Raw genomic sequence first — 23,428 nt, 5'->3', positions numbered from 1 at the left:
TTTATAAGAAGAGACCCAGAGCTCTTTCTTGCTCTCTCTTGTGAGGACACAAGGAGGCAGCTGTCTACAGGCCAGGATGAGGTCTCTCACTGGAACTGAATCTGCCGGCATTTTGATCTGGGACTTCCCAGCCTCCAGACAGTGAGAAATAAATATGTGCTGTTCAAGCCACCCAGTCTGTCGTATTTTGTTACAGCAACCCAAGCTCACTAATATAGTTTGACTTTTGTCTTGTTGAGCTAATGTCTGCTCTTACTCATTTCAGAACTTGTTGGAGATAAGCTCGAGAAATTATCCCTACAGGTCTGGAAGGCCATCTCCCTAGCTCCAGGAAGATAGATCGTAGCCGGGACATGAGTCAGAGAGGTAGTCATACGGGGAAAGGTAAGAAGTATACAATGCCCTCCCTCTGTTACTTGGCATATTGGTAGGCCACTGACCAACTGCAGCGACCAAGTCACTAAAGGCCAAAGCAAATTACGAAGATTATGGGGATTATGAAATTATTCATATCTATGCCAGGGCGACAGCTAGGAGCCAGGACTGTTGGGGAAAATTGGAATTCTGGCTATGCTAGTTTATAGTTCCTGGTTCCACGATAGATGGTCCTATTCCAGCCCTGGCTCTTCTGTCACGAGTTCCCCAGGGGCAAAGTTACCATTGCTTCAGACTTGGGCGGCAGGCTGGCGGTAGGCAAGACCTGTATTTAGGTTTAGGGGAAAGCACAGTCTTTCTTAGGCCTCATTCCTAGATGTCAAGTGATAAAATGATAATTTGGAAAAAAAGGTATTTTGCCTTTGTTACTTGGAGATGTACTTCTCTGAGGGGATTTACAGTTCAGGGTGGAAGAGTTTTGGGGCAGTGTCCTCACATTCCCACAACCCATCCTTTTACTTCATCTTGATACCATTCAGAGCACTGGAGTGTAGCTGTTAAGAATGACAGCTCAGAGGCGCCTGGGTGGCTCAGTCGTTAAGCGTCCGACTTTGGCTCAGGTCATGATCTCACAGTCCGTGGATTCGAGCTCCGCATCGGGCTCTGTGCTGACAGCTCAGAGTCTAGAGCCTGCTTCGGATTCTGTGTCTCCCTCTCTCTCTGCCTCTCCCCCACTTGCACTCTGTCTCTCTCTGTCTCAAAAATAAACATTAGAAAAAAATTTAAAAAAACAAAAAAGAATGATAGCTCGGCCACCAAACTGCTCAGGTTGGAAACATGGCTCTGTCACCTTCTAGTTGTATGACATTGGGCAAGTTACTGAACTTCCTGTGCCTTTGTTGCCTAAACATATTTTAGAACACTATCTTCCTCGTAAGGGTGCACAAAGGTTAAATGAGGCCATTCATGGACAGGACTTATGCAACGCCTGACATCTATTGAACTCCAGGGGTACCTGGGTGGCTCAGTTGGTTAAGCATCTGACTCTTGATTTCAGCTCAGGTGATGTTTCACAGTTCGTTGAGTTCGAGCCCTGTATTGGACTCTGTACTGACAATGCAGATCCCGCTTGGGATTCTCCCTTTCTTCCCCTCTCTCTGCCCCTCCCCTACTTGTGCTCTCTCTCTCTCTCTCTCTCTCTCTCTCTGAAAATAAATAAGTTTTAAAAATGCTCCACAAATATTGGCTCTTACAATTATTATAATTAACATAACAATGTTAATAACATGTTTTAAGAGCTAAATCTCTAACAGATTATTGTCCTCCTTCAGGGATAGGGAGTCTGAGGGCAAGCGTGGGTTGTTGTGGCCAGAGAAAATGGAAAAGATCTGAGCCAGGTCATGGAATATGGGCCAAGGTAGATGGCTGAACAGGAGGAGCTAAAGGAAGCCAGGCGGGGAAGAGTCCATCCGTGGAGTCAGGAGGTTGCTTGATGTGGTCTGGGCACAGCCGTGAGACCAGTTCCACTGGAGATGGTGGATTGAGCTAGAGGACAGTGGGCAAGAGGGCATCCTGTGGTGAGGATTATGGGACAGAAACCACAGAGAGGGCCTCCTACAGCTAACTTTCCCTCCTGGCTGCCTGATGCCCCCCTGTATCCAAAAATAGTTGGATATTTACCAGCAGGTGTGAGCAAAGGGCTGCCTGGGGCTTTGGGAGTCTATGCCATCTCTCTCTTTGGTGAGGCACAGCCTTTGAATTAAGGCTCTTACATGCTGGACAGGTACAGAGAATCCGAGAGTCCCTCCCCGTCTGGGGGCCATCCCACCTCCCTGGCTGAGATAAGTTTCTTTGAGCCTCAGCTACTGTTTCTCCATTGGTTGAGACTCTCTTGGTTTTGAGGATTCAATGCAATTCAACCTGGCTTAAGAAAAATGGGAGTTCATTGATTAGTTTAACTTTGTTAGGAGATGTTGGCTTCAGGTATAGTCTGATCCAAGGGCTCAGACAGTGTTGTGAGGATCTGCTTTCTTGCCACTTCTTGACTGTTTTCTGTAGTGTTGGCTTCCAGGGCAGCCCCACGTATGTGTTATCTTCCTTACGGCAATTCCAGTAGAAAAAAACCAAGATCCTTTTTCTTGCTGCCCAGCAGAGGTCTTGTCATATCTCATTGGTTCTTACTAGGTCACAGACTCAACCCCAAACCAGCCACTGGGGCCAATGAACGTAGTGTTCTGAGTCTTCAAGCCTCCATTTAGAACTGGGGCTAAAATCATGAGGATATGGACTGAATGCAGGGGAGGAATGCAGGGGAATGCAGGGGAATGCAGGGGAGGAAACTGCCAGAAGAAGGGCAAAACCAACAAAAAACAAATAAAATAAAAGTAGCTTCTTTGTACTGAGCCAACAAAGTGATTGGTAAACATGAGATTTGTGTGTCTGGAATACAGACCCAAGTGATGTTTAGTCTTAGTTATATGGGAACAGCTTTCTTCTTACTTGCTCTAGTATTCCTCAGACTTTGCCAAGTGGGCCCTGCTCATGCTGCAGTTAACGTATTTTTAAGCCCGACCACTTATGGCCATCAATCTTAAAACACGGTATGCCAGCTTCATTTTTCTAATTGAAATTATGTGACATTTACTCTCCTTTCTTGTTCCTTTGACCTTGCATTCTCCAGTGTCTCTCTTCTATTGTGCTACTGGCTGAACAGAAAGCTGTTCTCCAATGACCCAGGCCTGTCATCTCGTCTTATCCCAACTTGACTGATGTTTGAGGATACAGCTTTAAGATATTTCCTCATTTGGCCTACCTGGAGCTGGAAGGCTGAACTGGTAGATAAACTTCCGTGATCTATGAATAAACTCTGTGATGAAGGGGACCTGTGTCATTTAATTCGTAAATCTTGCAGAGGCATTTGGGCATTTCTAAGGAGGACTAAAGCTGCCACGATGTAAGTGCTGTGAATTAATTCTGTTATAAATGTTACAAAATGGTATACAAACAGATAAGTAAAGGGCTAGCCAATGGAGAGCTGTCACAGCCAGGCCAGCGTGCCTGGACTTGGGTCCTTTTCCACTGGGGAGCCCTTGACTTTCTTTTTTCAGATTTTATTTTTAAGTAATCTGTATATCCAACATGCAGCTCAGACTTATAGTCCTGGGATCAAGAGTTGCATGCTCAACCAATTGAGCCAGCCAGGCACCCCTACTATTTCTGAATAGGAGGGAGACACCCCCTCCTCATGACCACCGTGCATTGAACACATTCTAAGTGTCCAGCCCATACATATCTCCTTTAGATATGTGATTCTATTTTATGGCTGCAATAATTCTGCAAGAGGAGAATCCCCTTCTCAAATGGCACCTCCTCACCTGAAAGCACACCTTATTCCTGGCAGGAATCCCTAAAAACATAAAGGACATACAGAAAACCAACCATCCAACCTAACTCAGTGCACCGTGGGACACGGGCGGCTGGCGTGGTGTCCTTTCATTAATGGAAGCAGCCTTGAGGGAGGAGTTCATCGCTCCCTGTTTGGCAGGGCAGCTGAGGAAGGCATCATGCAAGGGTTAAAATAACAGGAAATGATGCAAAACACTCTCAAATCCCTTCCTTCCCCCTTACTTGCCTCTTGCTTGTCCAGAGTGGAGATATCTGAACCCCTGCATTTGCATTCCTTCCTCTTGGCTGACAGTCCCTCTCTCTGTTGCTGATTTCTGTTTATTTCGTATCCCTTTTACCCAGTCTTCACATGCTCACTCCCTTCCTCTGCAATGGCCCTTTCCGTCATGGAACGGCTGCTTTGACTTGCTCCGCTGTCCCCCAGCCCATTCACTTTGTGCACATCTGCATCACTTTATCTGTCTTTCAGTGCACATTTAGTGGCCTTTGCGTGACATCCTCCCTTGTTTTTTGTTCTTTCTTTTTTTTTTTATATCCTCTTGTCTGTTTTGACTGATTTGCTCCCCAGTGAAATCGCACTTTCCGTGCTGCTTATCTAGCATTGTCCAACTTTCATTTCCGTCAAGGACAGCCACTGTGTACCTGAGCTGCATACTTGGATTTTGGTCTTTTATTTCTCCTTTGTGACTTCCTGTGTTCAAACTCCAGCTCCACTAAACACTGACACTGTGGCTCTGGCAGAGTTGCTTTACCTCTCTACCCCCGTGCGTCCTCCTCTGTTAGACAAGGATGTTATCCGTACTTCTTTGTAAGATTCCTATGAAGATTGAAATGAGCTATTTAATATATGGAAGGTGTTTAGAACATTGACTAGTGCCCAAGAGTCGTCTGATAAGTGTCAGTTCATGCTGTTGTGTTGGTGGCCGTCACATTGTTCTCACATTTTGATTCCCTGGAGTTCCTCAAGAACAGCAAGTGCAGAGGTGGCTCCATGGTGGAGGGACAGAGGGCAAGTTGGATGGTGGCCAGGTGGAGGCATAGTGTGTGTGTGCCATGTCAGCTTATTGTTCCCTGATGTACTTTTTGCAGACTGGGGAGGAAAGTTATCTGTCCTTCAAAGACGGTAAGACACCACTCTTGCTCACAGAATAAGCAATAAAATAAAAAATAAAGGAGCTTGGTTAGATACAGCCTTGGTAGAAAATTCTTTTAAAACATAATGAAGCTAAAGCAAGCAATGCCTGGTAGGATTGGCACTCCATCTGCTTTGTTCTCTTCTGACGCTCCGTCAAGACTCCTAAATGCAGTCTGGATTTTCAAAACATCTGTAATCAGCCAAGCACAGTTTTGAAGCTGTTTAGCAGTGACATTATAATCTGTATTTCTTGCTACTCAGCTGTGCCTGGCTACCGTGCATCAACCTCCAGAGAGGACACCAGCCACTGCACTCCGTTCAGATGGTGTCCAACTTTGGGGGGACTTGACAATGCGTATGGGCACTTTCTCTGTGTGTGTGTGTGTGTGTGTGTGTGTGTGCGCGCGCGCACGCACGTGCGCACACTTTATTTTTGTTTCTGGTTATAAAGGTAATAATGATTATTATTGAACCATTGGAAAATAAAAGGAAAAGGGTGTAGAAGCAGCAACAAACACGTATAATCCATTCAACTGGAAGTAACCGTTCTCAGTGTTGTGTATGTGTAAAAGATTTTATTTTTACACACACACACACACACACACACACACACACACACACACACACACCTATTGCTCTCTATCTGTATGTCCTTTTTTTTTTTCTTTTTTTAAATGAAAACCAAACTGGGATTGGGGCACCTGGGTGGCTCACTCGGTTAAGCTTCCAACTCTTGGTTTCAGCTCAGGTCATGATCTCATGCTTTCATGAGTTCAAGCCTTGCATCGGGCTCTGTGCTGACAGAGCGGAGCCTGCCTGGGATTCTCTCTCTCTCCCTCTCTCCCTCTCTCCCTGCCTCTCCCCCACTTGTACTGTCTCTGTCTCTCTCTAAATAAATAAATAAATAAACTTAAAAAAACTAGGATTATGTTGTATATACATTTGGGATACTGGGATTTTTTGACAGCATCATATCCTATTTTTTCTATCCTTATGTATTTCTTACAAATACAGTATTTGACAGTTGCCCTAATATTTGTCGGATGAATGTTGTCAGTTCAGGCCCTCCAAGAAGCAGATGCCAAGGGAGGACTCACTGTATGGGAGCGTATCAAGAGCAGTCCCTGTGAAGGACAAAGGGAGAAGGAGCAGGAAAGGCTGGGTGTGAACGGAGAGTGGAAGGAAGGTTTGCGTAGGAAGAGCAGCATAGTTCTGAGAAGGTCTTGCCCGGGCTGGTGGGGAGTTGTACCTGGGCAAAGGTTGCCCGTTGGGCCATTCTTGTATTGGGCCAGCATGGCCTGGATCTAGCACACCCACCATGTTCACTCAGTGGCTGGGGACAATGGGCAGGAAGCATGGCGTCCACATGAACGCTGATGTGGATCCAAAGGGATGACAGCTAGAGGCTTCTGGTCAACTATGCTACCCCCACAGGAGATTGTGTTGAAGAAGATCTGAATGGAACAGTTCACTGTCACTGCAGAGGTAGCAAAAATTCCTGAATTAACCCTTTATTGTTAGCTATTTTGACCATTCTCATTTGTTGCCGTTATACATTATGAAACAATAAACGTTATTCGACATAAATCTTTGTGTTCTTCATGATAACTTCCTTGCAATTAATTAATATGCAGACTTCTGGATGCACATGGTACATTGCAAATACAAGTTTTTCACCTCAGTAAAAAATGCAGAGACCAACAAAGTCAAAAGCTACAAACTTAATCCTAGAGGCAACAATGAATGAGACTTTCATGGACATTTTAGAAGATGGAAAAATATTAAGGTAAATGTTAACAGATCAATCAAAGGGAAGAACATCGAAACCTAAGTTGCCTGCAAAGGAGGAGGCCGGTAAACTTGGAAGCCCTGCAAACTTTAGGGATTGGAGGTGTCCCGTGTCTTAGAGGAGTGTGGGGGCTGAGAGCAGGATTGCTTGGAAGCCTGTATAAGAAGTGGGACCTCTGGATGACTGCCACCATCCCAGGTGACCACTATCATCCAGGAGATGGGAGCTTTAATCTCACAGCGGCTGGCGACGTGGGGATATTGGCCTGGGCGGAGGACACGAGCATGATATATAAACACAGAGATTACATGAAGGTCTACATATGGACCCTGGCCCCTTCCTCCATTCCACTTCTTGGCTTCAGTTTTTCCATCTTACTGGGGTTAAGGTAGTAATAGTACTTTACCGTCCAGTGTTGTTTTAAGGATAAAATACATAAAACATGTTGAACAGTATTTGGCACCTAGTAAGCGCTGTGTACCTATCTGCTATCGTTGTTGCCTCCACTGAGCTTTCTCTTTTTGTCCCGTTTATCCATTTTTCTATTCTCAGGTTTTATCATACTTTTTTAAATCTCATAAACCTCTATAATTTGTCTCTTCTTTAGGATGTTTCACTTGAAGTTAACGTAAACATGTGGATTAATTTGGAGAGCACTGACCTCTTTACAAGATACGGCCCTCTGCTTTCAGAATGTGTATGTCTGCTCATTTATTTAAATATTCTGTGTCCTTCAGACATGTTTTTAGTTTTATTATAATTTCTTCATACTTCTCCCTAATTTTGTTCCTAGGCACTTTGTAGTTGTTGCGAATGCAAGTGGAAATTTGGATTCCAAGATATTTTTAAACTAGTAAATACTGATACTTAAGAAGGCTTTACATAATTGTTTTGTAGTGGACTAACTTAATATTATTAAATATTTTTAGTATTTCTAATAGCTTTTTGGTAGATCCTCTTGGTGTTTTATTTAACAGTGTATTCATTCACCAAATATATTTCAAGTTGGTACTAGGAAGTGGAAACACAGTGGTTAATGTGACTGACACGGTTGCTTCCTTTACGAGCTTACAGTCTGATAGGGAAATATACAACGACAGGTAATGATGAGAACAGAACTTGTCACCTAAGGCTTCTGGGAATGCCGTGGCAGTGACTACAGTCTTACAGAAATGGAATCAGTAGTAAAAGTTCTACAGTCCTCCTAAACCACCTGTGTTATAGGTGAATTCTGCCAAATATTTGTGGAACATAATTCTAAGCTTGAACCAATTCTTTAAGAGTGCAAAAAGGTAAATGTTCCTTAATTCACCTTATAAAATTAGTATAATCTTGGGATCCAAACTAAAGAAGTCAGATATGAATGAAAATCCAACAGTTTATGATGTATGTATACCTATATGTGTAGCTAGAGCTTTCATGACCTGATTTCATTTAACGTAAAAATGCAAAGATGGTTGAATACTAGAATAGCTATTAATGTTGTTCATTCATCATAATAGGGCACGCGGGTGGCTCAGTTTGTTGAGTGCCCAACTTAGGCTCAGGTCGTGATCTCACGGTTTGTGAGTTCAAGCCCCGTGTCAGGCTCTGTGCTGACAGCTCGGAGCCTGGAGCCTGCTTCGGATTCTATGTCTCCCTCTCTCTCTGCCCCTCCCCGACTCACTCTCTGTCTCTCTCTCTCAAAAGTAAATAAATGTTAAAAAAAATTTTTAAAAATGTCATTCGTCACATTAACAAAAATGAAGACAAGGTGAGAGAGGAAATCTAGTACAGTAGAGTCATATCTTAACTTCTGCAAATTCAAGTATATGCTTTTCATGCCAACAAAAGCAAATGGTCAAGCAACACATGCTAGATTTTCTGGAGCTGTGTTCACAGGGGAAAACACATGCAGACAGGAGTAGTAGAAAATGTGTCTGTCTACTCTTGACCATCTAGGTTGGAGCTGGTGATCTGGCAGGATCAGGCTCTAGAGAGGAAAAAAAGCTGTGGGCTTTTAAGTTCCATGATCAGGGAATCACTAGCTCTTCACTGATGTGGTAGGGAGAGGAGCCATGGGCCAAACCTCTTGGAATGTTTGTGGCCAGCTAACAGCAGGATTAGGCACCTCAGCCCCATCCTGGCAAGATGGTGAACTGAAGTCCAAACCTTGTGCTTGACCAGGATATACTGCCTCAAGCAGTGGGCCTGAGCCAGTTTTCTCGAGGCTCTGCAGAACAGCAGCTCTTTTTCTGGGAGGTCAGCCTTCAGAAGCAGTCGTGAAAAAAATAAAACCTTAACTGTCAATTCTTTAAGTATAGAAGGAAAAAAAAAAACAAAAATTGAGAAAGATGTGACTCAGGTAGTCCATATTATATGCCATATATTCTTATATACAATATACCCTTTGTTTTACATACTCATTCTGTACAGGGTTGACGATGTCAAATCTTACATTTTTATTTGTAGGTGATTCAGTGAGATTTGCAAGGATTGGGACATATGCAGGTTTTTTCTTTTCTTTTCTTTTCTTTTCTTTTCTTTTCTTTTCTTTTCTTTTCTCTTTTCTCGTTTCTTCTTTTCTCCTCTTTTCTTTTTTTAAAAAATATATTTTAATGTTTATTCATTTTTGAAAGAGAGAGAGAGAGAGAGAGAGAGAGGCAGGAGCAGAGAGAGAGGGAGACATAGAATCCAAAGCAGGCTCCAGGTTCCAAGCTGTCAGCACAGAGCCCAACGCGGGGCTCAAACCCATGAGCCGTGAGATCATTACCTGAGCCGAAGTCGGACGTCTAAGCGACTGAGCCACGCAGGCACCCCTGAAGATTTTTCTTTTAAGGGCTGATTTTAGAACCTAATTACCCATATGAGTTAAGCCACTAAAAATTATTTTTCTCTAAAGGAGTTCCTATACAGACAATACATAAAAGCACTTAAAAAATTACTTGGAACAAACAAGCATAAAAAATTATGGCTGGATATCAAAGGCTCTCAAGTCAGAGGCATGCATTCCAGGTCAGACACGATGGTGCTGGATCACAGCAATGTACGGGCACAAGAGGATGGAGATGTGCCATGTAGAGTAAGAGTGCCAAGTGGTTTCCTAATGAGGAGGAATTAAAACTAATATGAAATGTTATTCTTTGTGGTTAAATGTGTGTAGTAAAGTAAATAGGCAGTGTGCTTAATACAGGGGGAAAGTCCAGTCATTCTCAACATTTTAATTTCCTTATAAAGGGGTGAGTTGAAGAACCATTTGATGCATTGTTATAGGAATTGGACAGACTTTAAATGATTTTATCAGAGTCAGAATTCTAGGTTCAATTTAGCAATGTTTTATCAAATACCTTCAAATGTTCTAAACTTGAACATGAGTTAGCGACTATCCTAACTAATATCAGATAGATGCACAAGCATTTCTATTTATAGATGTTTGTATAGTTAGGATAGGCTAATAATCTAGTGTCAGATAAGCCACAAAATGTAGAATGGCTCCTTCCTGCTCATGAAACAGTTTGGAGTGGGATTCCAAGCTGGCAGAAGTCTCCCCTCCATGAAGTAATTTGGGGATCCAACATCCTTTCATCTTGTGGCTCCTTTGTTCCCTAGGACCTTGTCATCTTTTACAACTAGTGGGAAGAAGGAGAAAGGGAAAGCATAAAGACACCATTACTGAAAAGCCTTGGCCTACAGATGCCATATCACCTCCAATCATGTTCCATTTGCTATAGCTCTGTCACATGACCACAACTAATTGTCACGGAGCTATGAAGTGTAGTCAAGTTGTGTGCCCAGGAAGAGGAGGAGGATGTGGATTTTAGTGACTAGCTAGCAGTCTCTGCTACAGTGCTTATCATTATTTCATTGGTAAAAGTGAAAAAACATAAGTAGTCTAAATGAACAGTACTTGGAGATTGGATAAATAAATTATGGGATATCAGTATAACCTACATGGCATCTGAGGCTTCCCGATCCATTGGGATGGAAGTGAATTTGGCTTGAGCTTTCTGACAGGCAGTGGAGATGTCAATATCCTCTCTGGGATTCATGAATTTCCATGGTTCAATTCTTATGGGTGTTCTCAGTGGTGAGTTCTGGCTCTATCAAAACTCAGGCTGTGTGGCAGCCCAGACACCCTTTTCTTGGAGTGTCATCAAACCATGCTGGTAAGGCAGCTGGATATATAACAGCCTCCACTCAAGGTTGGGGATGGGTATTCCTGTTATGTTAGCAGCACTGTAGACTCCTGAAAATTTCTTTAACTCACTCCAGACCCCCACATTATTGTTCTACCTCTTTCCCCTTCTGTGACTCTAGCCCTCTGCTTGTAGATCCAAAGACTCACAAAGGATCTGTCTCCTCTGGGTTCAAGCTCTTTCGTAATGCAGAAGGGATTGGGAGGGTTTGATATGACCTTCTAGTTCTCCAACCAGTCTCTGCAAAAGACATAATTTTCTCCAAAAATTATGTAATCTCCCCTACTTAAAAAGCAGAAGCATCCCCTGTCAGTTGTGTTTTTTTGTATATTTATTTTTTATCATGCTACTCCTTTATGATTTCAGATAGCCATTATATATGACACTGTGTTATTAAGTGAATAAAAGCAGGCTATTGAATAATCTGTCAATTTTGTATTAAAAATTTACAAAGATACATCGAAAAAAAGATGAGCAGATATTCACAATAAGGTTAACTGTGGTTGGTTCTATTGTGGCTACCTATTTTCTTCTCTCTCTATTTTACCATATCATTTAAAATATCTATAAAGAACATATATTACCACTATAATCAGGGAAGGAAAGATTATATTTCAAAAAGATCTGTTGCCTAAATGGGCAAAACCCAGCAAATAGGTACTTTACCAAATTCTCCCTTCATAGAATCTATTATTTCACAGATCATATTGTTTGTACATACAAGTATTTGCAGAATCCCTCCCTGTGGGTTCAGAGGAAGGAAGGATCCCTAAGAACTAGGAATGGTAGGGGAAAATTTGGGACCCTGGCAAAACCAGGCCTGGCCCTTGGATGCTGAGGAGGACCGCATTGTTTAAGCATGTGTTCTGAGATGGCCCACCCTGGATGGTATTTGATCTTGTCCACCTGCCCTTTCGTCTCATTCCAAATCCCCTGGGGTATGTTCTCAATGCTGGACTCACAGAAGACAGTTGTAAATCTGCTTAATCCACAAGGATCCATCAGGGCTTATGTAACACATGGGCTGATGATAATGGCTGGAGGATTCTGAGCCATTCTTAGGCAGGATACTTTGAAAATTCTACGTCTGAGACTTTTTTCCCTCCTATAAAATTCTCAGCTCTTGGTTGAAGAGTTGGTGAAGGGAGTGTCAGATGAATAGTCTAGACCATCGCAATCAACTTGGAGCTACACTGTCTGATATTGGGTCCTGACTCTGCCATTTGTCAGCTGAGTGGCCTTGAGGAATTATTAACCTCTCACTGCCTCAGCTTCGTAATCTGTAAAATGAGTATATAACACAGTAAAACTGTGGATTGTGAGTAACTTGTTCTGTGAGTGTTCCATACGACGAGCATACATTTCTAATAAATTTTAACGTGATAAACAAGCGATGTCTTGCCGTATGAGTAGTACGTGGTGTTGAATGTCACATGATCACAACTGTGCCGGTGGTTCTTGAAATTTGCTTTGATATACAAGTGCTTTGGATTACATGCATGTTTCTGGAATGAGTTATGCTCGCAAACCAAGGTTTTACTCTATTTTCTACATCCTAGGGTGAAGATTAAATGAGTCAAAAGCAAATGACTATAGGTGGTGATAACTGCTACCCTAGTGAGGTATGGATCTCCAAAGGCAGATCCTCTGCCTAATTCTCCTTTGGGGAGCATGTGGCCCTTGCTAAATCGAGCATAGAGCTGCACCTATACACTGCATCAAGTTCCCCAAGATGGGATAAGAGTTCCCAGTTTCATGAGATGTCACAGCCCAGTGGTCCTCAGAGCTGTGGTTCAGCCCCTTCATGTTGTGTGTTGAGAATCTGGGCCCCGGGGGAACCTTAATCATCCCTCAGCTCCACCCAGCTGGTCAACTGGCAGGGCCACAGCCCGATGGCCCCCTCCAGACACATTTTTACATTAAGTTGAAATTACTTTCCCCCCTCCATGAATATCTAATGCAGCCTAGCATGCATGGGATTGAGTTAGAGGAAAGAATTCATGAACGAGCATCTTTCTGAATAAATAGTTTCTATTCACGAGCATGCTTTCAAATTACAGCTGATCTAATTGTTACCCTTAGTGAAAGTACTTGATGGCAAATATGAAGTGCAGCTCTGAGAATACGAACTATGTTGTTGGTGAATCTTGTCTTGGGCTAGTCCATCTTTCTTCTGCCTTTAGTCTTCTTACTCCTCCTCTCCTTCTCTTGGTGTGGAATGCCGCCAAGTAGCACCCCTGTTTTCACTGGTATTAAGTTAAAAGTAATCTATTACCCTAACACATCTGCTTTTGTCTTTGAGTATTATCTTTCTGTCCCTGTTCAGATGCACATAGATTTTTGCATAGTCCTATCCCTACTACTCCTAACACTTTGAGGTCTGCTTTTCTCAGCTAATATTATGTACAAATATTTTGTATATCTACAATTTTTCTTATGGATGTATAATACATTGTAATCAAACTCATCACAAAGCTCTGAAATAATTTTTCTGTTACTGACATTTGGGTTGCTTCCATTTTAGGATATTGAACATGGTTCGACAATATGTATGTATTTTTTCTTCTTTGATTTCTTGCCGAAGAATGTAGCCTCAGGATTGGAATTACATGATCAAATGAATGGTTTTTTTCTAGTGGCAGTGCCCCCAGCGGTGTTCAGATCTACCGTCTTCCCTGTACCCTTGTCAACATTGAGCATCTGATGGCTTTTACTCACAAACAAGAGCGCTTGTCCCAGGACAGTGTTCACTTGAGTGATGACAAATCATCTCTGAGTGTAATGTGGAATGAACTTGATCGTTTCCCAGGTTGCAGAATTTCCCTGTTTTATTTCACACTCCGTTGGTAAAACCTAGAAGCACCATGACCTGTAGTTTCATAGAATGCCTCCCAGAGTGGGTATCCAGTAACTTACTCATTTAATTTTGTGACCTGTAGCAGTAGTGCTATTCATCCTATACAGAGGCCATAGTACCTACAGTAGGAAAAAGGAAAGTAAACGGGGTGGTTAAGTGAGAGAATGTGGAGGAGATGTTATCAGATTTCCCAGGAGGGCAGCACGTCCCCAGAGGCAGGGTCAGAATCCTGCCCAGTAGTGCACTTGGCATTATAGAGTCTGGCCATGTGTACTCCTGGGCTCTAAACATGGATCTCCTTCCCTTTCCTCCTCCCAGCATCTCTCCTGTGTCACCTTCCCTTCCATCCCCTGTCCTCCAGGCTGGCCTGTGCTACCTGCACTGACCTACTTGGTGAGGTGTAGGGCACCATGCTCAGCTTTGCCAGGAACCCAAAGAGTACACAGGTGTGAGCCCTGCCTTCCCAGAGTTTGAAGTCTGAGAGAGAAACCATTTAATTTTTTTTTTTTTTGAGAGACAGAGAGAGATAGAGCACAGCTCCAGAGAGAGGAGGAGCAGAGAGAGAGGGAGACACAGAATCAGAAGCAGGCTCCAGGCTCTGAGCCATCAGCCCAGAGCCCAACGTGGGGCTCGAACTCACGGACCGCGAGATCATGACCTGAGCCGAAGTCGGACGCTTAACCGACTGAGCCACCCAGGTGCCCCGCGAGAAACCATTTTTAAGAGGCAAGACATCATGAATGCCCAAAGAAAGCTTCCGATGAGGTCCTTTGGTCCCTTGGTCCTTTGTTTGAGGCAAGGTGTTTGAGGCAACTTTACAGAATTCATACGAGACTGGATTCTCAGGAGTGGAAAGGATTTGGACAGGGGAATCTGATAATGTCCCCCAGCTTCTCAGGGTCCTCCGTTTCCTCCAGATCCTTAGGGCTCCAGTCACTAATCCACATACTCAGAGAGCTGGACATGCCAAGGGGGATGCCAAAGGGTAAAACATACCTGGCCTATTTCCCTTCCAATTTGAAAGATGGTTTTGATACTTCCTTTTCTAGGAGCATGAGACAAATTTTTAAAAAAGTGAATGTGCTTGAGCTGGGTGAAGCAGGACAAGGGCCACCAGTGTGGAGCCCAGATATGTGAAGGAAGACAGCTGATTGGGGGCCGCCTGGAGGTTGAGGCTGGCAGGGCTCTGGACTGATCTATGCCTGCACCTTACTGGTCTTCGATTGTGTTTTATTCACCACTGCCTGTGCTTGACCAGTTAGGATTTTCAGTCATGATCCCTGGGAGAAGGGACACTAGCATTTCTTATAATTTAAGAAGAATTGAGGTGCAATTTGTGATGTTGGGCTCTAGAGCCAATCATGGAGCCTCATGTCAGAGAAGAGTCTAGGCTGTGGATTCTCAGCATATGAACATTGGATCATTTGCCTCCTCACTTGCTTGTTATTATCTTCTCTGTTTAATCCTCCTCTAAGCCAAGCCAAGCCTCCTCAACTAGTTCCCTTTTTTTTCGTTGCACAGCTCTGTCAACCTATGTACATTATAAAAAAAATTTTTAGTGTTCATTTATTTTTGAGAGAGAGAGAGAGAGAGAGAGAGAGAGAGCATGAGTGGGGGAGAGGCAGAGAGAGAGAGGGAGACACAGAGTCCGAAGCAGGCTCCAGGCTCTGAGATGCCAGCAGAGAGCCTGATGTGGGGCTCGAACCCATGAACCGTGAGCTCATGACCTGAGCCAAAGTCGGATGCTTGAGCCACCCAAGCACCTCACCTGTGTACGTTATGGTTGACCTTTTCCCCATTTTCATCAGATTTGTCAGGATGGGAGGGTATTACAGATTTAGAGGGATGTCACCCCAAATGATGTCGTGTCAGAGGAAGAATCTCAAACCCCTGAGGACTTACACATGTTTCTAAGTGTGTGTTTAGTTTCAGTGTTCAGAATACTTGTAACTGTTGTACTGTTATGATACAGTATGAACAAACACATTTATCTGCTGCTCTTTACAATGCTAATTATCGTGATATTGAAGCTGACACTCCATCTCTCTCCACCTACAGGGAGACAAAAGGCATCCCAGGGAGTAGAGCCTACTTAGACTCAAATGAAGTGTCTGCCTCCCTGAGACTCTCCACAGAACGTGGCATCTGGAACTTTGGTTTCCAGGGTTTGATCAAGGTGTTTCCCACTCATAGTCAGAGAGCTCTGGATGTGAGAATAGCATGCCCTTCAGGGGATGGTTGGAGTGGAGTCAGGTTCCTAGTCAGAGGGTCTGTGGTACAACTAAAGTATTTCCTACTCTCAGTCTCTTCATGTGAAAGGGGGCTCCTCCCTGCTCTTCTGTTTGGGGGAATGGTGGGTGGTCTACAGATTGGGTCAGTGTCCAGTGGTCCTGAGTAATGAGTTTTATTCCAAGTAAAATAAAAATAGGCACACTGAATACCTTACACCTACCATGGGACTTGACCTCCTTTCCTCCCACCAAGGCTCCAGAGTTGGGGGTGACATTGGGCATTCATACAATGGTCTTTGAGTTTTTTTTCCTGACGCTTGGAAAATGTGGATCTTGTCAAAGAACTCTCTCTTAAAAACAATGAGTTCCTTTTTGGGACATAACAGTATAGTAATTCCGTGTTCCTGGGACACTCTTTTAAGAACTCCATGATATAATCGTTGAATTCTGATTCTGGAGCATGGATGCACTCCACTGATGATTTTGGCCTCCCAAGAGTTCTTGTGCATTTTCAAGCAAGCATTACCGTTTGAATAAATCGGGATGGACCTGCATATGTTAAAGATAAATCCTGAAGTCTCAGTGGTGTGACTCAGCACAGTGCTGTTACTCACTCAGGTGAAGTTTAGTCTAGACTGGATGGCCCTCCTTAATCTTACAAGCTCTACCATCTGGTCTATGTGTATTTCAAGGTCACTGCTAAAAGGCAAAAGAGGAATTGAGGAGGCATACTGGCTTCTAGTGTTTCAGCCCAGAAGTGATATAGTCCATAGCCGGAACTAATCCCATGGCCCCACTATAACTGCAGGGAGGTGTGGAAATGTAGTATGCACATGGGACATTTAATGAGCACCGACCAGCTTTCTCTGCCACATCATTCTTATCCTAGAGTGTTTGTAACTTGCAAGGCAAAAGCTGTTCATCTTGCTCTGAAAGCTTCTCAAGTTTTGAGAATAGCAGGAGGTCTCTTTAATGGTGTCCCCGTCGTGGTTTTCCTAGAACAGCAAGTGATCTTCATTCCGACTGCAGATCATGTTGACTGACATGCTTGGCACCCACTGGCACAGTCTTGGCTAGTGGGGTCCTCTGGAGGTATTCTTGTTCACTTCTGTTCCCACCCCTCGGGTGTACATTTACTGAGTGTGAAAGACTGTTGAGAAAACATGTTCACGATAAACTCTCTTCCTGGATCTGTGCCTCTTTGCAACGTGACTCTGCAGTTTCTTCCATCCAGAGGTGACATCCATTCCCCCGCCCTTGAAGTTTGGCTGGCCTTGGGACTTGCTTTGGACCACAGGATGCAAACGATGTGACACGTGCCCTCAAGAGGGTTTGTACACTGGGGATCTTAGAACAAGCCCAGGTAGTCTGCTGGATGATGGCCCAGTGACACCTTTCGCCTCAGGCAACACTGTACTGTTCCCAGAAACAGAGCTGCTTGGCTGACTTATAGCTGAGCCTGGAAGGCACTGAGCAGAACCCAGCCTGAAAGGCTGGTGGCAAGACATGTGAGTTGGAGGATGGTTTGCACTCAAGCAGTGGCAGATACACCAAAGGTCAGCATGGGCCACAACATGTGTCTGCCGGCTGTGTTGTTTTGTGATTAAGAATTTAGTCAAGGGGCACCTGGGTGGCTCAGTCAGCTAAGCGTCAGACTCTTGATTTTGGCTCAGGTCATGATCTCACAGTTGGTGAGTTTGAGCTTCACATTGGGCTCTGTGCTGACATCATGGAGCCTGCTTGGGATTCTCTCTCTCTCTCTCTCTCTCTCTCACTCTCTCTCTCTCTCTTTCTCTCTCTCTCTCTCTCTCTCTGACCCTCCCCTGCTTGCCCTCTCTCTCTCAGAAACAAATAAACTTAAAAAAAGAATTTAGTCCAATATTACTTTAAAAGGCTGAAATATAAGCATGAAAATGAAGCAAACTGTTTCTGTGAAAACTAAATTGAAAACTAAACTTGGTAAAAATAAGTACTTTAAAAAAGGCCAAGTAAGATGTGGTGAGACATTTGTAAAAAATGGAGGGAGAGCCATTAAAATATGATGGTTTCTACCCTCAGAGTGTTTCCTGTATATATATATTTTTTTGCGTTTTTAGTCCAACTTAAATTGAAATGGACACCACAGATGATTGAACTGTGGAGGCAACACTAAGGCTGGTGAACAAAGATGCTTCATAATAATTCCATGGTTCACAGAAGATCAAGTTTTATGTGCTTGTTTGCTTTTTTACCTAGTAATCCATGGCGAGCATTCTAGATCATTTCCTAGCATTCTACGGAAGTCTGTGCAGGCATTCAGGAGTCCAGTTTTTTCATCATTTTGACCTGTGTGCCCTTAAGGTCTGTTGTTATCTAAGTGGTTGCAAACCTGTTACAGGTTCTGGAATTGGAAGAGGCAAGAGAGCATGGAGAAAAGCCTCGATGTCTCTGCAGACACTCTATTGACACAAACTCAGTCACGTGGTCATGCCTAACTGCAAGAGACACCAGGAAATGTATGGTTTGCGGCCAGAAACACAGTGAACTCCAATCCCTTTCTTATGGAGTGAGAGAAAATAAATTTGGGTAAAGAGCCAGCAGTCTCGGGGCGCCTGGGTGGCGCAGTCGGTTGAGCGTCCGACTTCAGCCAGGTCACGATCTCGCGGTCCGTGAGTTCGAGCCCCGCGTCGGGCTCTGGGCTGATGGCTCGGAGCCTGGAGCCTGTTTCCGATTCTGTGTCTCCCTCTCTCTCTGCCCCTCCCCCGTTCATGCTCTGTCTCTCTCTGTCCCAAAAATAAATAAAAAATGTTGAAAAAAAAAAAAAAAAAAAAAAAGAGCCAGCAGTCTCCACCAGAGTGATATGTCTTTTTTATTTTACTTTATTGTATTTTATTTTAATTTATTTTTTTTTTCAGAAAGGACAATGGGAAGCTTTAATTAATAGACCTATATCCAGTGGGAAGGCCTTAGTGAGGTGTTGTGCATGTCTGTATTTTAAGCTAAAATAACACGTTTATGGTATGATGTATCTGTTATCATGATTTATAGCCTTCATTCCTTAAAATTAATGGACCAGTTAGACATGAGGACTTTGCATTCTTTCTTTTTCTAGGTTCTTCAATATCCCTCATTTTCCTTTTATATTCACTTTTGGGACTCAAGAATATGGCAGACTACTTGAGTGCCCGCAAATCATTTTGACGTTACATATGTATTTCTGAGGTACTGTCCCAGTTTAAAAGAAAATGTAGAGTTAGCTCAGTGCTTCAGATGTGGCCAACTGATTGAGGTAAGTCAGGAAGACAGTAATATCTACATTTACCTACTCCCTATCCGGTGCCAAAAGAAGAAAAGGCTAAGATTAAAGATGATGAGAAGGTGCTTCCCAGGTCCAGTTTTGCTTCCACACAATGCCTGCTACACAAGTCCAGATGACTCCATTTTACTTGGAGACTCAGCACAAAGGAGCTAGAATTCTGGCAACCCGGTGAGCCACTGGAAGTCCCTGTCAGAGTGGCTCTCAGTAAATGGTCCTAGTTGGTCCTTCTGCATCAGGAAGAGCCATTCTGATGAACTGAGGAAGTGGATGCTGGCCCTGGAGGTGAGTGCTTGCCATTTAAAACTCCTGCAGTCTGACGCAGCTGTCCCTGCTCGTCCCCAAGCCCAGCAGACCTGGGCCCCAGATGCACCCTTGTTTGGGTGTCCACATCAGACCCTTCTTCTCTTTGACTTGGATGCTTCTTAAAGGGTTCTTAGCCTCATCATCTCACCTCCCTGCTCTTCTCTATCAGCTCACAGTGGCCCGCCTGACTCTGGAAAAGGGCTTTGAACTAGAAGAACCTTGTTGAACTTGAGAGGAAGTCGCATTTTTCTTCGTTTGCCTACCAGAGTTTTCTGAAAACTTGGCTTAAAAGTGCTAACGTTGAAGAGTCCAGATAGATGCGTAGCAACAGGATATTACAGACACTTTCAATTCGACAATGTGTGAGAGAGCTGGGCTTTGGCGTGTCAGCTTCCTGATAGTGTCCCGTATCTGCTCAGAACCAGTCACACGGTGCTGATCTGTGAGATACTGTTTATTAAATGCAGGATTTTTGCTTTCTCACTTGTTAGATAAGGAGAAACAACAGGGCATGCTTGCAGGAAGCCAGAAATTCCAAGTTGCTATGTTATGTCCCCTTCCCAGGGGGGGTTTGGATCGTGGAGGGACCGGTATCTCCTCTTCCTGAATACCTACTGTGTGCCAGATGGTGAACTAAAGGTTCTGCTCATATCATTTCCTTCATTCTCTGCAGCAATCCTGTGCTCGTCATCCTTAGTCTACAGACCAGGGATGTACATTTCCAGAGCTGTTGAATGACTTTCCTGAAATCATCCAGCTTTCAAGCTACGGAACTGATATTCAAGTCCAGTTTTCCTGTCTTAGTCACAGCACAGCGTGAACGACCCACACAGTAGTGTTTATTCTAGAAAACCGAAAAAGGTGCACTACAGGATTCGGCATTCCCAGAAAAGAGGTTGGTCTGTATGGCTCATTTTGTGGAGGATGCTTGGTAGTGCATGGAAAAAAAAAAAAAAAAAAAAAAAAGGCAAATTATACTCGCTGATAATCTGAAAGAAGATAGTTACTTTCCATTACTACCCATTTCCTAAGAATAAGTAATATTTTGTAGTTCAAGATCTGAGCATGGTCTTGTTTTCTCCAGCTCTGATTTTGCAGTGTGCTCCTTGGCATCCATCTCTGCTCTGGGAAGATACTTTTCCAAAGAAGTTTCTGCCGTGGCATTTGCTTCCTCCATGTAGATGGTACCAGGCACCCATTGTGTCAGCTCATTCACTATCTTCAAACCCACTTGGAATGTGTCATTTCTGAATTTCCGTGTAACCTTGGGGTTTAGGAATGTCACTTGTTTTTTCCTGTTCTTTCTGGAAGCCTCTGTTCCAAATCAGAGAGGAAAATGCCATTCAGGTGTTCACAAGATTCATTAAAAGCGCCATCTAGCTTTGGAAAAGGATTGCAAATGAAGGTTAAAGGTTCCCTTAGGACCCAGACCCCATAGCCACAAGTGAGTGATGACTGGGAGTTACAGACGTGAAAGTGAGGAGGACAAGGACTGAGGTGGGCAGAAGAAAGAAAGACATGTGCCCCCCAAATGAAGAGTGGGAGCGCCTCTGCTGTATTCTTGTAGTATTCTGCATTTCCCCTCCTGAGGCATTAAAGTTGCTGGTTCTCTTGTCTTCCCCTGTGGATTGTGACCCCTTGTGAGGTAAATGATACCTGCCATTTACGAAGTACTCAACAAATAATGAATGAATGAATGAATGAATGAATGAGAGTTCTGATCTCCAATTCAGGCTACATAAGTAAATAAATAAATATCTCAAAACTAAACTTTATCTTCACTTCAAGAATGGAACAAATCTGGGAGTAAGGTCATTGGAGTTGATATTTAAATGCCTAGAACTGTACCTTCGTGTTATGTTCTAATAAGGTTTTAATTCCTGGCTCTCCCTGTAATTCTAACTTAATTGGCCTGGGGTGGGCCTACAGGAACCAGTATTATTTTTAAAAGTCCTCAGGTGCTTCTCTTGAGCAGTCAGGGTAGAAAACCACCATTCCACGTACTTGGAGGAGTAGTACCCTACAGCTGCTGGAGCACGTGGATGGCTCATGTCCAGCAGAATCTGGGCCTTGTGGGGGAAAAGATAATGGCTCCCCAAACCATTTACCCAGAAACAAAAGACGAGGACGTTCTCTGGAAGCTCATCTCAGGGGCTCCACTCTGCTAAGGTGCTCTGGTTAGGTAACTGCTCATCTGTAGGACGTCTCAGCGGGCATTTAACTTATGCTGGAAGTAGTTTCTTCCAGGAGCTTCAGCATCTTTCCTACATCAGCTTTCTCCTTCCCATATTCTAGTAAGGTCAGTGGCTTATCTGATAAACCTGAGAATGAGTTAAATGTGCAGATGCAGCTTCCTGGTGGAAATGCTGCATTGAAGACAGAGGGATTAGGAACAAATATAATCTTTCTTGCCTCGAAAATGGAATTTTGAATGGTGTTAAAATGCTAGGATGTCTGGAAAGTTCTGTGTAGGTAGCCAATGGAGCAAGAATTGTAACTGTTTTTCTCGGGCTGTCATGTCAAAGGCTTTAAAAAGTATTTTGGCTTCATTGATTTATTTTTGTTGTTAGATTTTTTTTTTTTTAGTGTTTGTTTTTGAGAGAGAGAGTGTGTGAGAGCATGCATGAGCGAGCGGGGGAGGGGCAGAGAGAGGGAGACAGAATTTGAAGCGGGCTCTAGACTCTGAGCTAGAGTCCAGTTTGGGGATCAAACTCACCAATCGCAAGATCATGACCTGAGCCGAAGTCATTCAACTGACTGAGCCACCCAGGCCCCCCTGACTTCATTGATTTCTGAATCCCTGCGCCCCAGTGATGGAGTGTGTGCACAGGGCTGCTCAGGTTAACTTCCTTTCTGATGGGTGCTTGGGCTGGGCTGTGTGCTGTGGGTAGCAAAAGCAGAAAGAGGGCAGACCAGCTATATTTTCTCATGCCTTGAAAGCTCTATGTTCTTACTATATTTGTATCTAGCCCACCATTTCCTGTTTCTCCAATGATTCGAAAAATGGATTTGGCCCCATACTTCTATCCCATGTCCCTTAAAAGAACAAGAAGGATGTGTACAGATGTCCCTACCCTGGAGTTTCTGGGAACAGGGACATCATGTGCTTTTCCAGGGTCACTTGCAGAGAAATGGACTTTTATAGGCACTAAGCAGCATCCCCTATATGAGTTTGGCTGGTAGTTTTATAAATGGGAATTTTGGTTAGTTGGTTCTCAGGAACTGAGAAAGGTCTGAGATTTGGCCCTCTTGTAATTTAACAAGTTAGTCTGCCACAGCGTCATGGATGCTGGCAAAGACCAGAGATTCCCGAGGGGGAGACAAAGGCCTTTATTACACGTGGCCATATGGGCAACTTTTTGCACCCCCAAGCCCCAGCCTTCATGGGTAATACAAATAGGACCTGGTGATGCCTGCCCATGCAGTGGGATGTGTCATAGGAGAGGACCTCTGAGCTTAGGGATCTCGAATCTTTTACAGTGTGCTCTGAAGGGCCTCTCCCAAGGCTGTGCACTAAATAGAAATCCTTGAAAAGATATTCCAGAACAAAGACTGATTGGAAGTCAGGTGATTCCAGTACCACTGATTGGAAGACAGGTGAGCCACCTGTAGGAAATTGCCAGTACCCCCAGAGTATGTCAGTAATAACAGGGAATGGTCCTGGAGGTGTGGATAAAGCTGAACACTGAGGGAGACCACAGGCTTTATGACATTTTCTAGGACCCATCTCCAGTGTAACAAGTGAGTACCCACTGCCCCCACGTATCAGTGAACATTTCTATCTAACAAATGCTCCAACAGCTTAGTGGTTTAAAACAACCACTTATTTAGCTCAGGAGTCTGTGGATTGACTGAGTGGT

The 23,428-nt window shown here is 43.8% G+C and overlaps 2 long non-coding RNA genes across 2 annotated transcripts; both read left to right on the top strand.

Annotated features, from left to right (window-relative positions):
* The first annotated feature begins 2,722 nt into the window (after window positions 1-2,722).
* On the top strand, window positions 2,723-7,562 carry LOC131512533 (uncharacterized). The gene is made up of 3 exons (XR_009262180.1): window positions 2,723-3,328; window positions 6,550-6,701; window positions 7,312-7,562. It is a non-coding gene; the product is annotated as an uncharacterized LOC131512533 (long non-coding RNA).
* An 11,408-nt stretch (window positions 7,563-18,970) lies between these two features.
* LOC131512497 (uncharacterized) lies at window positions 18,971-21,338 on the top strand. The gene is made up of 2 exons (XR_009262160.1): window positions 18,971-20,463; window positions 20,667-21,338. It is a non-coding gene; the product is annotated as an uncharacterized LOC131512497 (long non-coding RNA).
* Window positions 21,339-23,428: the final 2,090 nt, after the last annotated feature.

This window comes from Neofelis nebulosa, chromosome 1 (genome assembly GCF_028018385.1).
Source record: "Neofelis nebulosa isolate mNeoNeb1 chromosome 1, mNeoNeb1.pri, whole genome shotgun sequence".
Taxonomy (NCBI): Eukaryota; Metazoa; Chordata; class Mammalia; order Carnivora; family Felidae; genus Neofelis; species Neofelis nebulosa.
The sequence above is the reverse complement of the archived record's forward strand: the minus strand, read 5'-3'. Positions and strand labels throughout refer to the sequence as shown.